The sequence below is a fragment of the Parasteatoda tepidariorum genome, chromosome 7 (genome assembly GCF_043381705.1).
Source record: "Parasteatoda tepidariorum isolate YZ-2023 chromosome 7, CAS_Ptep_4.0, whole genome shotgun sequence".
Lineage (NCBI taxonomy): Eukaryota > Metazoa > Arthropoda > Arachnida > Araneae > Theridiidae > Parasteatoda > Parasteatoda tepidariorum.
The window spans coordinates 53,997,926-54,009,997 of record NC_092210.1 but is presented as its reverse complement, the minus strand read 5'-3'; the positions used below and the strand labels follow the sequence as shown (position 1 = coordinate 54,009,997).

Here is a 12,072-nt window from a genome sequence, read left to right as displayed (position 1 = left end):
TAAAATATGTCATCCCTAACAAAGCGATTTATTTTAATTAAGGTAAAATACTCATCTTGATTTATGTTAACACATTAAATAAAAGGTAACGACGTTAAATAGATGTCATTAATTAATGAGAACTAATGTTAATTTTCCACAATAGATTGTTATAGATAGGGAGAAGTTTTCACTGCTTATTTAAATCACATTTAATATCAAATAATGAAAACGTTTTCGTTATGGTTTTTGGTAGAATCTAGCCCTCATTTGACGGAATTTTTAATGAATAATCTGCGTAAATATAACTGACTTTCGTTGACACCCTATTCAATTTCAATTCTTTAAGGTGGTTGCGGTTTAGTAGGTATGAAGCTTATACTTCAAAACAAGGATGGTGTCTAACTATGTTAAATAAAATGATCTGGGCAGCTAGCTTATTATGATCACTTATACGGGAAATAACATTATCAGGAAAAGACTGAATATTGCTCATACATGAAAATACGTTTTTTCATGTGGCGCTCCATTTTCAATATCTTAAACTTGTTAGTTGCCACACCCGTTATTTTCACATTGGTCATTTTTTTTATCACTAACGGCGCATAGCACTCTATAGCAGGCATGCCAAACCAATGGCAACCGTGCCATTTATGGCACGCGACACAATATTTTGGGCACGTCACCGATCACAATCGTTATTGCACTACGAATTGTTATTACACAAATGTCACACACTATGAAGCATATGTAACAATTAAATTAAAATTCACAAAAAAAACAAAATAATAAACAATTATTAATAAAAAAAACTAACAATTAATGCTAAAAAATAATTAATAACCATAAAAAACAAGCAAGCAATAAATAACTAGCAAAAAAATCAACAGTCCTGCTTAAACCAATGTCTTACAACCTATAAGTTTTTTGTCATTTAATCTGCAATAACAGAAGTCCCACTGATGCTACTTTAAGTTGAATTACGCGTATAACTAAGACATTGCAAAATATATTTTCTTTTCAATGCAAATAAAGAGTTTTGAGTTGATAGTATTTAGTATTATTATTTTCCCAATAATAATGAAGTCAAAATTATTTGACGGCACGTCTGTAATTTCATTAAACAATTTTTTTAGAAAAAATGGCACGTTGGTGTATAAAGGTTCGCCACCCCTGCTCTATAGCTTGGAAGAAGCGTGTTGGAATCCCGCCGTAATCTTAGATGTATGTTTGTGCGTTCTTCAACTTGAAAATGGCTTCAAAGCCGTACTTTCTAATGAGTAATAAACAACAAGTAAATAAAACACGCAAAACTTACGTAAATATTGGAATATTCTTCATAAGTCATCTAATTTAATATTAAACTCTGAAAAAATAGTACGGCTATTTTAACAAACTAAAACTTGTCATTTTTTCTTCATAAGCGTTGAATAGAAAGTCATTCAGTGCATTTTTTCATTTCATAGAAAAGGAAACAAGTAACGGATAAAGACGAGTAACAAACAAATAAATTATAAATAAGAGACTTATTAAATTAATTGCATCATTTGTCAAAAGAAACTTCTTATGCAACGTTTAGTTTTCCTCATTCCTTTACATTGGATGTCAAATCATAGTATGTTCTTATGTTAAATAAAAAAGTTTTTTAACAGAGATAAGTTTGAGACATTTCAAGAGAGCATTATGATAATTTTTTCCTTAAAAGTAAAAGCTCTATTTTTTGTGTTCTTATTTTCTCAATTAAGAAAGAAAAAAAAAATTCAACGTTTTTTCAAAATTGATAATTTGGTTATTAATTAAAGAAAAAAAAACTTGCTTTGAAATTTTATTCTTTCTTGTATAATAATAATATTAAATTAACAAAAATTAAGCAAAATTTAAAAGCAGTATTATTGCCACGCTCTTCCTTATAAAGTATTTTAAAGTAATAAGAAAATTCGAAGTAAAATTTAGAATTAAATAAAAATTCAAGCTTTGCAAAAATGAGGAAACAATGTGCTAGAATAATCATAGTATTTTATAATGAAAAACATAAAGAAAAAAATATGATAAATGTGTCAACTTTGATTAAACATTGTGAAATTATTTGATATAAACTTTTTAAAATATAGAAAATCCAGAGATTTCAGGCATTAAAAAAGCAACACTCTCATCTCAAATGTTTCTAGAGTTATCTAACATGTAACTAAAACGAGAAAAGTGGGTGAAATATTTCAGAAAAGGGATCATTTATATTTTAAAAAGGACCTTATCATCTTTAAAAGAAATATGAACATTTCTTTTTGAGAAAATAAGCTCCTTTGAACTATAAAGAATAGTCCTTTTTTATGTAGGGTGTTTTTAAATCACCTACTCTAAATGCAGAAAAAATAAGCGAAGGGGACATACATAACAGGGGTTGCAAACAATTATCTAACTGAAAAAGAACAACACGCTACCAAGTTAATCTGAATCGCCAGTGAAGAAGGCGAGATGCAAAGCATTAAAAAACAGTTTGTTTTCCGAACAAATTAGGAAGTATTTCTAAAGATACACTTATCTATTTATTCTGCAACTCCTATCTATTTATTCTGCAACAAACAGGTTTCAATATTTTTAATCTCAGTTTCCTAACTTAAAATTCCATTAGCGGTTTTTTCCTCCTATTTAAATAATACTTTGCAACCACTAATGAGCACATTTCATCGTCTTTTGATAAGGAAACTGGTAATAAGAGAATACTATTAATTTATCTGGCAAATTTAAAGCGGTAACCCTTAAAATATTAAAATTCAGATTTTTTTATTGATTTTATTTTGTTTCTAAATATTTTTCAGTTCATGATATTTGAATCTGAGTTAACTGCTAAAATGTTTTAAGTTAAATTGTCAAGATTGTATATAATACAATAGGTTTGTATTTTTTTCCCTCATATTTCAGCATAAGTAAAATTTACTTCTTTGCTGTATTAAAAAGTTTTTTACACGATCGCAAAAAATATAAGAATTTTTCTGTGTTAATTTGATGTGAATAACAATTTTTCCTTACGTAGAGTTGACTGAGAACGATAATTATGTATAAACAATTATCAAAATGTAAAATATAATTAACAGAACTTTATTAGTTATGCATAAGTCAATCAGATATGTAATTTCCTCCACTTATTATTTTAAAAAAATACATTACATGAACACCAATAACATTGTATGTGAAAAAGTTGTAAACGAATTTTAAAATATTCTGATACTGAAGATAATTATTTTACCCATATTTGGCCTTTGTTCAAAACAGCGTTTGTGAGATTTATTTACATTCTGAGCAGTTTTGGTACCTTATATCTGAAAAATATTTAAATGGGAGTAAAAAAAACATAATAAATATCTCGTACTTGTGAATAGATTAGAATAAATACATCGTTAATCAAACAGATAAAACAATTTAGTACTATTAAACTTAACTGTAAGTATATAATATTTAAATAAGGGTACAAAAATACATTTTAAGTATTCCATAATCTATGAACGAATTAGAATGAATGCATTAATGTTTAAATGCTTTGATTTACTATACAGAACTAAAAATAGCAATTTAAGATGGTAATATAGTACATTTATTTATAATTTAATGTTATATGATGCCTGAAACATGATGCCTTTCAAATTAAACTCTTATTTTTGAAATGAATAAATATTAAACAAAACATTTACTTACATAATAAAGTAGCTCATCACATTTTAAGAAAATTTAACTCAGTTTTTCTAAAAGTAACTATATTTTGTGCTACTTCTACTTTTCTTAAAAATAATTCTTCCAAAATTAAAGTGGAAGTATTTATTACACGGGTTTTAGTCAGATAAAATGAGTATTATTTATCTGTGATTACATTAAAAAGAATCCAAATTATAACTCATGAGTCATTGATTTTTCGGAAAAACAAGATAATATATTCTCAAAAAGAAAAATAGAATTATAAAGGAAAACATTTAGTAGTCTTTCTTTTTTTTTGTTTCTAAAGAGTGTCATGGGAATATTATTTTCAATCTTCATTAGATAGAACGAATGTTTACGTACCATTAAAGAACGAAAAAATATATCATTGGCAAACGGTTGGAATGGAGGAGTTTAGAATCAATCATTTTCAATGAGGATATAGCTCTTTTTTTATTCTGACATTAAATTATTACATAATACTATCTTCTCATTTCGGATAAATAGGAGGTATGACGGAAAATAATTTAATATTTCTGTTTTTTCCGTTTTAATTAATAAATAGTAATTAGACATCAAAATTTGGTGTTTCAAGTGTTTTTAAATATTTTTACTTGTTACAATAATCTTTTCTCTGGCAAAGATAGGCTGCCAAAACTCGTTTTTAAATTTACCTATTTAAGATTTTAATAAGTACAGTCGGACTTCTATTTAACGAATTTCTATTTGATGAACCAAAAACATTTAGAAAATTTCTTCGTAAAATAACTTCCAAATAGCGAAGTAAATTTTCTATTTAATGAACTTTTTTCTGAGATCTACTCTTTCTGTATTTCCCAAAATATTTCTGAACATTTCAAACTAGTTAACGTATTTCAAGGGGGAAATGACCTTGAAATGATTTTAAGGAAGCCACTTTTAGAGAAAGCAGTAAAATCCTTTTCCATTTTTTGTTTGCATTTCAAACGAAAAACTCAGACAAAATTAACGGTTTTTATCAGTAGCAATTAAACTTAAGAACACATATAGTAATGCATGTGGAACGCATGCAATATGTTTAAAATTAATTTAAATACAACTATAATTCACATAAATGTAGCTTTAATTAGTTGAAAAAGGCAAAAATTTTTTCGTCAGTTCACAAGGTGTTAAGGAAATGCAAGCAATTGTTTTGTTTTTCTTACAACGCGTTAAAATATTTTTCCAGGTTTGTATGCTATTATTATTTGTTTAATACATAATAATTTGTGGCATTGTAGTGTTATTATTGTACAAACATAATAAGTAGTGAAAATTAAAATTTATTTGCTTAAACAAATTTGCAGATAATTTTTTTAAAAAATATACCATCCGGGCAAGATGGGACAGCCAAAATAGAATAAAAGTGTAAAATAAAAATTAAACTCACCGGATTTGGCAAAAAGCATAAAAAATAAGGTAATATTAACAAAAAAATATATATAAACTAGCAAATATAACCTAATGTTACTGAAGACTGGATTCAATGTTCAGATTGCTTAGAATGGGCTCATGAAGCGTGCTGTGCTTATTCTGGTTTTGGCCGCTTCTTATGCAGTAACTGTGATGTTTAGGAACGTTTTTTTGTCGATTATCCTCTTATTCAGATATTAATTTCTGTGTATATAATATAATTATGTGTCCCATCTTTCCCGGGTAGCCCGGGCAAGGTGGGACAATGTTATTTTTGTTTATGTTAAGTTATTATTATTGAACTTTATTTTTTATTTATTTTCTGTATGAGATATGTAAGAGCAATGTTCCCATCAAATGTGTACAATATAAAAGATATAAACTTGCTCCAGTTTACTATTTTTTAAACCAAGTTTCCTTAAGCGGTCCATCTTGTCCGGGCATCCCCGTTTACGAGATAAAAGTGTATTAATTGCTATTTTAATTATGTCAAGTGCTTATGAATTTAAAACCTGTTTTGTGTCGTTTAATTATTTCAAAGGGTGCTTTTCTATTTAGCAAATTTTCCATATAATGAACTAATCGGAATTTAGCAAGTTCGTTAAATAGAAGTCCGACTGTATGTTTAATTTAATATTGTAGGTAAAATATTGTTATTGTGTAGCATCGTACGTTCTTAATTTTTCTTTTTAGTTCTAGCATACAACTTCCATTTTTGGCAAATTTGCTTGCAAATTCTTTTTTTTCTTCTTCCATTTTTGATTTCGTATATTTTACGAGTTTTNAACCGGGCTAGATGGGACAGCCAAAATAGAATAAAAGTGTAAAATAAAAATTAAACTCACCGGATTTGGCAAAAAGCATAAAAAATAAGGTAATATTAACAAAAAAATTTTTTAAACTAGCAAATATAACTTACTGTTATTGAAGACTGGATTCAATGTTCAGATTGCTTAGAATGGGCTCATGAAGCGTGCAGTGCTTATTCCGGTTTTGGCCGATTCTTATGCAGTAACTGTGATGTTTAGGAACGTTTTTTTGTCGATTATTCTCTTATTCAGATATTAATTTCTGTGTATATAATATAATTATGTGTCCCACCTTTCCCGGGTAGCCCGGGCAAGATGGGACAATGTTATTTTTGTTTATGTTAAGTTATTATTATTGAACTTTATTATTTATTTATTTTCTGTATGAGATATGTAAGAGTAATGTTCCCATCAAATGTTTACAATATAAAAGATTTAAACTTGCTCTAGTTTACTATTTTTTAAACCAAGTTTCCTTAAGCGGTCCATCTTGTCCGGGCTTCCCCGTTTACGAGATAAAAGTGTATTAATTGCTATTTTAATAATGTCAAGTGCTTATGAATTTAAAACCTGTTTTGTGTTGTTTAATTGTTTCAAAGGGTGATTTTCTATTTAGCAAATTTTCCATATAATGAACTAATCGGAATTTAGCAAGTTCGTTAAATAGAGGTCCGACTGTATGCTTAATTTAATATTGTAGGTAAAATATTGTTATTGTGTAGCATCGTACGTTCTTAATTTTTCTTTTTAGTTCTAGCATACAACTTCCATTTTTGGCAAATTTGCTTGCAAATTCTTTTTTTTCTTCTTCCATTTTTGATTTCGTATATTTTACGAGTTTTTGTTGGAGTTAAAGGACTTGCAAACGTTTTGTATCCCAATTCTGAAATTTATTATAATGTTTACACTCTCAGAAAGAAAAACTCTCACTTTTGACAATTCAGCAATCCTTGGGTTGTATTTTGTTGATTTTGAAAATCAATTTTTTACGAAATCTCGTAATTTGTGATGAAATTCGATCTCTCAAATATATGACTAAAACGTGCTCTCAACTGAAATTCTCATCATAGTGCATTATAAGAGATTGTTAACTAGAATGACGAAACTAGTATGAAAACTAGACCATCAAAAATAAAGCAAAGAAATAAGTAGACCTGTTGTATGGTGTTTAAGGAGTTGAGCTCATGCCAGGAAGATCTCGGGTGCAAATCCCACTTCCACGTTGATGTAATTTAACCCATGAGCTATATATCATTCTTGTGTTGTTAGGCTTATATTGATAATCGCACCTATATGGTGCCCAAGATAAAAAGATTTTTAGAAAAGTTAGACGCATTAGGCATTACAATGTCTTTTTCTTTACTTTTGGAAAAAATAGCATTACGAAGTTTTATGGTATTTGAGCTTCCATTTCCTAAAATCCTATTCGAAAAATCCTATGAGTTGGTCACAAATATATCAAGCACCATTGAAATGTACGGTAATCAAATCATAATGTATTTAAGATGAACGAAATGTGTATAAATTTAAGGTTTCAAATGATTTATGTTTTCCATAATTTTGAAATTTCATTTTAAAAAGAATATCAGTATGAATACAATGCTAGAATGAATTACCCAAGTATCCAAAAAGTGAGAAACGCAAAATCAAATTACAAAGCTATCTGGAAAGAATTGATAAAGTAGCTCTGAAGGTTGATGAGGGCAGAGAGTAGAGTTCGAAAGCCTCAGGTTATTATTATGATCAGGTTATTATCAGGATGGTATTATGATGATCAGGTTATTATTATTTAACGAAATTCTGCTGCTTTCTCAATCAAAATTATTTTTTGTTAGAACGCTGCAATTTTCTAACAGTAGGGACAGCTTCATCCGTGGTAATACAAATTTAGATTTTTTGTCTAAACTTTGAACTCCCCAAGTGATTTTGAAGCCATCATATATTTTAACCTGTTTTAAGTAATGGTTGAATACAATTAACACAGATTAAATTCTGAAGCTTTGGGAACGAAAATGTTTTATCTAATCTAATTAATTTGATTGCATTTTGGTTCCTGTCTACCTTTTATGATATTTTCAATTCACTCAACGTTCGCCTGTATTTGAATTCTTTATTGCTTTTTTTGTCGACTATGCTATTTTAATAATTTTTCTAGATGTTTTTTTACATCCATTTTTTATTCTTTTCTTAATTGTGATATGCCGCAGCTTTTTTCCGTGATTCAAGCGTATTAAAACATAACCTAACCGGCTGAATTTTTAAAAATTTTGCAATATTAAAAATAACATTGCAAGTTTTCCTAAGTTTTTACTTTTGCTACATTTATTACATTATTTTTTAAATCCCTATAGTCCAGTTTTTTTTTTGAACGTCAGCACTTTCCTTAAGAAAGTTGGCCACACTTGAAGTAGTGTAACCTTAGAGTAGTAATAAATCAAAAAACATAGATAAAACAGGCTTTTTTAATTATTCTAAATCGTTTTAATGAATTTAAAAGTAGCTTAAGTTTTCAGGAATTTCGTATTATGACAACATAATGATAAAAACTATATCAAAACTAATTTTTATTCCTAACAAAAGCAAAAAGAGAAAGCGATATCTAAAACGCAACATCTTCGTTTCTTCAAGGAAATCGCAAAATAAATGATAAGATAATTTAACCATAATTTAATGAAATTGAAATGGGAAAGAAAATTGCTCTTAAAGTTATATTTCCTGGTAGGCTGATTCCTAAACTCAAAGCAAATATTGTGAACGTCTTTCACGTAATTCAGGGACCAGGAAAAAAGAAAAAAACGCTATGAAAACCACCATTCGTATAAACGTTTCGTGCCGAACTTACTGATAAAGACGTAAATTTATAACAGATAATTCTTAATGTCTGTGATAAGGAAAAACGAAACAAGGGACTCCGTTGATATCACATTGGAATAATAATTACTTCACACATGGATGACCTCTACAGATAGAACAACACGAAAGATTCAAGAGTGTTTTCTTTCCTAAACCTGAACATGAGGTCCAGTTCGGTCATTTGCCATGCCCTGCGCGTTTATTGTTTTCCATTTACTGTTGTTCTTCCAAGATATTTTTGACTGGAACGCCCTTTTGAATTTGTCACCGGAAATCGTCCGAACATAAAATTGATTTGAGAGACGACCGGAAAATTGACAGGATATGATATGAAGTATTATTATCATCGATGTCACATGTCTTACAGTTGATTTATTATTTCAGTTATATTAAAAGTAAGGCATAAGAATTCTAAGCAAAGCAAAATATGTTTACTAAACAGGAAAAAATATTTTAACATCATTGATTTATTTTCATCGCATTTAAGTTTCAGGTTTGGTTAAAAAATATCGATTTTCGTTTGCATTTCATATAACAATCACGTAATAAAAATGAAGGTAATTTTTATTATCAAAATATTTTTTGTAAAATTTTGCTTCATTAACTTCGCTTTGTGATAGATCATTTTTTCCATGAAAGTCCCTTATTATTGACATTTTCTTACAGTTATTCTTTAAATTATGAGTGTGAAAAGAATATATGTGATGAATTGATATTTTTTAATTAATGAGAGATAGACAGTTATATTTAGAAAATAGTACTTTCCTCGTATAACACTCTTCTTAAGTCCCTTATAATTTTTGACATTTTCCTACAGGTAGGTGAGAGTGGGGTCAATTGTAACAGGGTACGATTGTAACAGAGCAAAAATTTCGAGTGTCGGGTTCTAGATTTGGTTCTTAGAAGGCGCACAAGGTGTATTTAATAAATCTACATGTAAACCCCTGCTGGCAACCATTTTTATGTACTTTTGAAAGAGTTACATCACAAAAGATATTTNGGGTCAATTGTAACACATAAACATCCTAACTAAAACATAGTTAATTATACATATTATCATACTTGTGATATATTTTTTTATTGATCAAAATAGTAATGATATTTTAGGAGTAAAAATGAGCAGAGACCTAAAGAGTTAAACTTTAACTTTAAGGGGTTAAAAATTTTAATTTATGCTGTGAAAGATGACAAATGAAATAATGCACATGCAACATAATATAAATGTCATAGGAAACTATTGGTGGTTCTTAAAGAGTTAAGTAATGGTTTGTAAACATAAGATTATTTATTTTCAGCTGTTACAATCGTCCCTTTACTTATTGTTACAATCGTCCCGAAGACGCCATTTCAGCTTCATTTGTTAAAAACAATGCTAGTTAATTGACAAAACTAATCTTTTTTTTTAAATGTTAATTAAGGTGTCCACTTACATATTCGGTTAATAATTTTTATTTGTTTAAACAAAATTACTTTGTTTCAATATAATATTCTAACACCAAAAAAAGTACTTACGTAGCGTGAAAATATCTTTTGTGATGTAACTCTTTCAAAAGTACATAAAAATGGTTGGAATCAGGGGTGTATATGTAGATTTATTAAATACACCTTGTGCGCTACCTAGGAACAAAATCTAGAACCCGACACTCGAAATTTTTGCTCTGTTACAATTGATCCCACTCTCCCCTGTTCTTTAAATTATGAGTGTGAAAAGAATATATGTGATGAATTGACATTTTTTAATTAATGAGAGATAGACAGCCATTATTTAGAAATTAGTACTTTCCTCGTATAACACTCTTTTTAAAATACATTTTAAACTTTTTTAAAATATTAGATTACATTATTCTTGTGTATTTTTTATAAAAGAGAAAATGAAAATATCAATCAAGACTTCATTGAACGACTGTATGATAGTGGTATAAGGCCAATAAATTTTAAAAATTACTTAATTACTTTACAGATTAATGAGCTACTCATTCGAAATTTCATTAATATTTGTTATATGTGACTTATAATGCATCTGAGCGTGATAGAAAGAGAATACATTTTAAAAACCTTTTTAGTATAAAAGAATAAAATATTTTTTATCGTTATTTTTGACATTTTCGTTTCAGTAGATGTTGCTTAAAACAAAAAGAGCGATTTAATGAGAAAAGTTTTATTTAAAAGTAATGAAATAATTCTTGAAAAATTTCAAAGTTCTTTTAATACTGATAAATCATCACACCGCAAAAAAGTATTTTTAGTTATATAATAAGAAAAAAAATGTAGAATATATTCTAAAATATATAATATTTTAGTGCAAGACATAGAAAAAGCCTTTATTATAAAGATAATGAGAAATCACTTTATAAAAATCTTTTAAATGATATTTTAATGAATCTTATGGATTGACTTTAACATTAAGTTTACATTGAATATTTTTTAAAAAAAAATCAATTTCAATTATTAAGATAAATTTATTACTAATTTGATACGTACATGTAATTGTCTAGTATTTAGAGTTATATAATGTTAACGGATATTTAAAATGTATGAAAGGGTTACTATTTTATGTAACAAAACTTATGGATCAGTGTCATCGTTGTTACTGTCAAAAGCTACAATTGAGTACGATATCCAAATCTTAACCCTTTTTATAGGTGTAAAAACCATTCATTTATAAACATTTTATTTAATATAGTATGAGACTCATTATTGGTATAGGGGGTAAAAGGAAAAAGAAACAGACAACACTGAATAACTGTTGACTTACTGATCGGATCATAAAGTTCTAAGACTTCATTTTAATGGTTCAAGAGGGTGACCTTAAATATGCTAATTAATTAGTGCAGGCCGATATTTTGAGTTACGAATTCAGACACAACAACGTACTTATTCTGAATATACACACATTTTCTTCGATGGATTCGGATTTTTGACCTTCATTATACAGGGTGTCTATAAAAGAACTCCGGGGTTTTAAAAATTCATATCTCGCTAACTATAAAAGATAGCAAAATTAAGTCGATTTCTCTGAAAAGAGTAGCTCAAAAAGTTTTACTCATACCAATTGGGAATGTTTGTATCAACTGTTGGAGACGCTGCAGGGCGTTGACCTTGAAATGACATCGCGAAATTTGAAATGATGGCGACTCCGCAACAAAAGGCTCAATGTGTTATTTGGCTCATAGAAACGAAATCTTTAGTTACAGTACAAAGTGCAGAGAAAATTCGTGATGTTCAACATCTCAGGGAACGAATAGTCAATTGTGTGGCAACCGTCACCCCAGACATGCTCGCCAGGACATGGGAAGAGGTAGAATACCGTTTA

General features: G+C 28.4%; 1 protein-coding gene across 6 annotated transcripts in view; it reads right to left on the bottom strand.

The window, feature by feature from the left end:
• The window catches only part of LOC107451639 (serine/threonine-protein kinase NIM1), a 73,170-nt gene that overhangs the window by 26,493 nt on the left and 34,605 nt on the right, over window positions 1-12,072 (bottom strand). The window contains exon 2 of one of the 6 annotated variants that reach the window (XM_043045743.2): window positions 3,224-3,296. The exons of 3 other annotated variants lie outside the window; for them this stretch is intronic. The gene's annotated coding sequence lies outside the window, so the exon portion shown is untranslated. Of the gene's footprint in view, window positions 1-1,297; window positions 1,425-3,223; window positions 3,297-3,669; window positions 3,970-12,072 lie in introns of those variants that run through there. 2 more of the 6 variants (XM_016067800.4, XM_071183452.1) reach the window with 2 other exon arrangements.